General features: G+C 42.3%; 1 pseudogene; it reads left to right on the top strand.

Moving 5' to 3' along the window:
• Positions 1-5734: 5734 nt before the first annotated feature.
• On the top strand, positions 5735-6103 carry LOC101664390 (annotated as a pseudogene).
• Positions 6104-6394: the final 291 nt, after the last annotated feature.

Here is a 6394-nt window from a genome sequence, read left to right as displayed (position 1 = left end):
ATATAAAAAAATGATAAGCTTTAGACATAACCACATAGATAGGGATTTTGAAAAATAATTGCCTGTGTGTAATTGTAATAAAATGTTTTAAATAGCTGTGAATAAACTTTGCAAGAGAGATTTTTGGACCCATGGGAATAAAACTAGAAAAGCTTATTATAAGAGCTAAAACTCTATCTGAATCCACAGAAAAGGGTAGATATTGTAAAATATTAATTCTCCCAACTATTAAATATATTTAATACAATTCTAATTTAAATCCAAACAACATTTTTCTTGGAATTAGATGAAACTATATTCAAGTTCATATGGAAAAATTAATGACTAGAAATACCTAAGAAAATTAGGGGACAGAAATATGAGGTATGAGAACACACTAAGTAATTAAATCAATATGATACTGATTAAACCATACCCACCTATGCCATCAAATGAATTTCAACTCATAGTAGCCTAATATAGAATTTCGGAGCAGAAAACCTCATCTTTATCCCTTGGAGCAGTTGGTGGGTTTGAACCTGATGACCTGGCAGTTAGCAGGCCAATGAAAACCTAGTAGGCCTTAGGGTACCTTGATTAAGCCCTAGCCTTTGTCATATATTAACCTCACAAAGCTAGTGATTTATTGAGTGGTCACGTTAATGAATAATACTGGCCAAACTTGCCGTCTATTTAGAGGGGCATGTAAAAATAAATTTCAGATAAAAATTTACATAAGATAATTCAGATAAGAAAATCTAGGCTATACCGTGTAACTAACTGGAAAATCAGAAGTTGTGGACGGAAAATATACACAATTGACTATATGAAAATTAGGATATTTTCTATAAGAAAGATATCAGACACAATGTCAATAGATAAACCTCAGATCCAAATAGAATACGTATAAACTAGATGGCAAAAGATGAATTGTTCTGGTAAAGTAAGAAATTGTTTTAAACTTAAAAGAAATATTCTAAAGGAAAATGAAAACAGATGTAAATAGATTTGAAGAAGAGCAAATCCAAAGATCTAAAAAATAACTGTTCAAATCCAATGGTAGTCATATAAAAAGTTTCATTTAACAAGAAGATAGTAATTTTATGCCCACTGTTGTTGTATATGAAAGAAAGAAAAGGGAAACTCACGGCCTAAACCTAGTCAATGCTGACTCACAGGGACCCCTGTGGGTTTGGGAGACTGAAACTGTTCACAGGAGTAGAAAGCCCAGTCTTTCACCTTCTGAGGTGCTGGTGGTTTTGAACTACTGACCTTTTAGATCTAAGCCTAACTAGTAACCACTACACCACCAGGCCACCACGTTGTTAGTTTAGGAAGAATAAAGAAGTGTTCCGCTTCTAAAAAATGGTCGTTGTTAGGTGCCATCAAATTGGTTCTGACTGACTTGGACCCTGTGTACAACCGACTGACACCCTGCCCAGCCCAGCACCATGTTCAGTGGTCTTGTTGGAGGCCATTGTTAGCCCACTGTGTCATGCCATCTCATTGGGGTCTTCCTTTTTTCCCTTGCCCTGCTGATTTTTCTAACCATCGATCCGTGAAAATCTTTGGAATAGCAATGGCTCATTTTCTGATATACATCGCACCTGAATTTAGAATCCATCTCAAGGACAGATTTGATGCACTGAACACTAATGACAAAGTTCAAAGCCCAAACTGTGATGATATTGAAAACATGACACACGAAGGAAGCACTGAAAATGACAGGAAGGAAAGAAAATGCCAAAAAGGATGTCAGAAAAGACTCTCAAACTTGCTCCCCCCAGCCCCTCCCAGCTTACTTTTTCGAAACTCATTAGAACACCGAAGCAAAAACAACTGGAAGAGGTGAAGGGAAGAGACAAACAGAAAAATGTAAAGGGCACTTGGCGAAGGCAAAGTATTGGAAAGCCCTATGCTATTGTTACTTGCTCTAATGTGCGTTCTGACTGCAGGCCACCCTCATGGAGCAGGATGACTCTGCCTGGCTCTCTACCATCTCCATGATTGGTATGGTGGAGTCCCTAGAAAGTCCCTATGTCTTTGCTGGCTCTCCCCTGTAACCAAAAAGTATGCCCTTCTCCAGTGATTGGTCTCTCCTGCTAACACAACTAGGAGTTCTGGTGGCATTATGGTTATTCACTGGGCTGCTAACTGTGGGGCCAACAGTTCAAAACCACTAGCTGCTACGAGGGAGAAAGTTGAGGCTTTCTATTCCCATAAAAACCTACCATCTCAGAGTGACCAGCAGTTGTCCTCTGTCCTATAGGGTTGCTAGGGGTCAGAACCAATTTGATGGTAGTGAGTTGTTATTTTTTAATGGTCTTTATTCTCAATAATTTGTGGAAGAGCTATTATGCTTCCCACAGTGGGTATACTTTTGTACAACCCCATCCCACTAGCAGTCTACGTGGGCTCTTATCTTTCCGAATCCTGTATAGCATTGGTTACTTTATTATTATTTTTTTTTAACTTAGCTATCAGTGTCTGGGTGAAGTGGTGTCATGTTTGCTTTGATTTGTATCTCTCAAATGGCTAGTGACCACAAGTCTGTCTTCATATGTTTGTTGGCAGCCTGAATGTCTTCTTCAGTGATCTGTGTTTCTGACCATTTGTAAAGTGGTTTGTCTTTTCCTTGGCGAGGTGTCCAAGGTGCTTTCCTTTCCTTTTTTTTTTTAATACTTATCTTTATTATGGAAGTGTTTCCAAAGTAAAATGATCCTCATCATACATGGTGCTTTTCTTCTTAATAGATTCTAGAGATTTGTCTCTTTTTTATGTCATTGTAAACAACATTTCCCTGGTCTATGAACTCTTTTTATACTCTTGGGAAGAAGTCTTTTGATGCACGTGTCTTGTTTTTGAGGGTCTCAGTTGTCTTGTTTGTCTTCTGCCGTGTATTTTTCATTATGTTTGGTAGTGTGTTTATGCCATAAACCCGGCCCCCTAATTTTTCATTGGTGAACTTGATAGTCTAGGGTTTACATTTAGGTTTGTAATCCATGACAAGTTTTTGTTGTATATAGAGTGAGTCCTGTTTAATTCTTCTGCAAATGGAAATCAGTTTTGTAGTACCATTTGTTGATGCGACTCTCTCTTCCCCATTTAATATATTTGAACCGTTTGTCAAAATTTAGCTGTCTGTGGGTGGATGAATCTATTTCTGGGTTGTCAATTCTCAGTTTCATTGGTCTATGTGACTTTTGTACAAGTGCTAGGTCATTTTGTAGAAGCCAAGGCCACATCCCTTGGCTGTGATGTACGTGACTCTTTTTAGTGAAATCTTAACTGTATAGCTACTTTTCCAAACACATCACTGATTTCAAGTTGCTGGTGCACACCCAGATCAAACACAATGCCAAAACCAGGCCGAGAAAGCCTTCACTCACCTGGAGTAGCTGACATTGGCTTCCTCTCCATGAAGTCAACCTCTGTTATTAATGTCCTATACACACTTCCCACTTACGTCATACATATACAAAGCTAAATGTTTTTTTCTAACTTTTTAAAAAAGCACTTTTCTGTTTTTTCACTTAACAAAAATCTTGGACATGGTTCCCTGTCACTTCAGAAAGAACTGGTGTGTTAGTCTGCGTAGACTGGAGAAACAAATTCATAAACACGCATATGTATATAAGGAAGAGGTTTATGTACAAGAGCAATTGAACATACATCCAATGTTAACCCATATGTCTGACAGCAATCTATAAGTCCTCTTCAGACTCAAGAAACACATGCAATGATGCTGATTGCAGAAGATCACAGGCCAGTGGGTAGAAAGTCTTTGGCGGTAGAAGCATCTCAGCGCTGGCAGGGGTCTCCATGTAGCCATTCCAGTTCCCAGGACTGCATCAAGGTAGGTCCATGTGGCATCTCCTCAGGGAAGCCTCACAGGAAGTCAGCCTTGTCAATAGAGAGTCTCCAAGGAAATAAACTGAAAGAGATAGTGTCTCTTTGTTTTAGATTAATTGTTCCATCTATGTTGGGCCAGTTGCTTTCTGCCGAGGTGTACCAAAGTATGAAAGTCTTGTTTCTTCATCACTTCATCACCAGTGCAACATGCTGTCAAATGTTTTGGTTGTTACCAATCTGAGAGGTGAAAATTATATCTCCCTGTGACTTTAGTTTTAATTTATCTTATTATGTGGAAGACATACACCATTCTATTTTTACCTTATAGATATTCTTTTTTTTATCATTTTATTGGCGGATCGGACAATTCTTATCACGTTCCATACATCCATCCATTGTGTCAAGCACATTTGCACATTCGTTGCCATCATTATTCTCAGAACATTTGCTTTCTACTTGAGCCCTTAATATCAGCTCCTCATTTTCCCCCTTCCTTCCCCACTACCCCCCCAATGAACCCTTGATAATTTATAAATTATTATTTTGTTATATCTTACATTGTCTGATGTCTCCCCTCACCCACTCTTTTGTTGTCCATCCCCCAGGGAGGAGGTTATATGTAAATCCTTGTAATCGGTTTCCCCTTACTGCCCCACCTTTCCTCCACCCTCCAGATATCGCCACTCTCACCACTGGTCCTGAAGGGATCATCTGTCCTGGATTCCTTGTGTTTCCAGTTCCTATCTGTACCAATGTACATCCTCTGGTCAGCCAGATTTGTAAGGTAGAATTGGGATCATGATAGTTGGGGGAGGAAGCATTTAAGAAGTAGAAGAAAGTTGTATGTTTCATTGTTGCTACCCTGCAACCTGAGAAATACACCATTATTTAATTACCCAGAATACTAATAAGGTAAAGATGAAGACATTTAAATTCAGGGTAAGAAAAACAAAATCCAAAAAACAACAACAAAAAATAAATTCAGGTAAGTTAAATTATCCATCATTACCCACTAATAGAGGGAGCACTTCTGTGATATGAGGGGTTTTTTGTGTGCCCATAAGAAGATATGGGTGGAGTTCAGCCTGTCAATCAGGTTGTAGCTTGATGACCTCCTTTGGATGTGTGACCAGATAAATGGCTCTCTGGAGACCAGCCCCTCTCTCCCTCTCACTGGTGGTCAGACCAGTGCACTGTCTGATTTAGCTGCCCTGCCTCAATATGTGTGCTGTTCTGCTTGCGCGCTGAGCTAACCCATGGACCCTGGTGGACCGCATTGCTGTGCTGAGTTGTTATGCTGGGGTGCCACCCCACCTTGCTGTGTCTGCTGCCTGTGGACCGACTCCACTTGTCTTGCCACCACTCCAGCCACCACGCCCACTAGCCACTTTGCATCGCTACACGTGAGGCTCCACTGCAACCTGCTTCACTACATTGCACAATTAGCCAGTGCTACAACTCACCAGGTAATCTTCCTACTGTCTGCTTCCTTGGCCTTGAGCTAGTGACAACATGATGACAACATGAGTTGAAAGGACCTTCAATATATTAACTGTCCCAGGAAAATGAGTAGGACTGAGCTCTCTGTATTGCCCTGTGGACTCATTTGCTACTATATTCCTCTTTGCTATATACACATATCCTTTCACAAATATATAATCATAAGTCTCCTGGTCTTACCTCTCTAGAACCACTCAGCCTACCACAATTGGTACCAGGAGTTGGATCAGGGATCCTCAAACTACAGCCCCTGGCCACATGCGGGCCTGCCGAGGACGTTTATCTGGCCCGCCGGGTGTTTTTGCCCGTTTTGGTTTTTTTCTTCAAAATAAGATATGTTCGGTGGGGTTGGTGCACTCAGAGCTGTCGGAGTGTGAGAGCGGGACGGGAACCTGGTGTCACTATGTCTTTCTGCAGCTTCTCAGGGGGCGAGGTTTTCCAGAATCACTTTGAACCCACTGTCTACGTGTGTGCCAAGTGCAGCTACGAGCTGTTCTCCAGCCGCTCCAAGTATGAGCACTCATCGCCGTTGCCAGCCTTCACAGAGACCACCCAAGATGATAGCGTGGCCAAGCGGCCCAAATGCAATCAGCCGGATGCCTTTAAGGTGTCCTGCGGTAAATGCCACCACGGGCTTGGCCACAAGTTCCTCAAGCGGGGTCAGTCCCGCTTCTGAATATTCAGCAGCTCCCTGAAGTTCATCCCTAAAGGCAACAAATGTGCCTCCCAGGGGAAGTAAGCTGGCAGCCCAACCCAAGCAGCCACAGGCATTGGTCACCCCCCCTTTAGAACTACAGCCTACTGACCTTCAGGCAGGGAGGGCTGGATGGGGGGGGGGGGGGACGGGCGGTGTTTCCTGACGACCCTACCCCTTGCGCCAGGATGGGGCCGAGGGCTGGTTCATCTTGGCCTCCGAGGCTCGAGGCTCTGGTCTTAGGGTGTCTGTGTCTTGAAAGACATAGCACCCTTGGCTTCTCTCCTCAGCCTGGTGCCCTCCCTGCCTGTCTGGTCTCACCCCTATGAGCCCCAATTCCCAAAGGGGCTCCAGCCCACACCAGGGCCC

The sequence above is a fragment of the Echinops telfairi genome, unplaced genomic scaffold (assembly GCF_000313985.2).
Source record: "Echinops telfairi isolate 266 unplaced genomic scaffold, ASM31398v2 ScPeMD7_27;HRSCAF=92, whole genome shotgun sequence".
NCBI classification, from domain to species: domain Eukaryota; kingdom Metazoa; phylum Chordata; class Mammalia; order Afrosoricida; family Tenrecidae; genus Echinops; species Echinops telfairi.
This window is presented reverse-complemented; position numbering and strand designations above follow the sequence as displayed.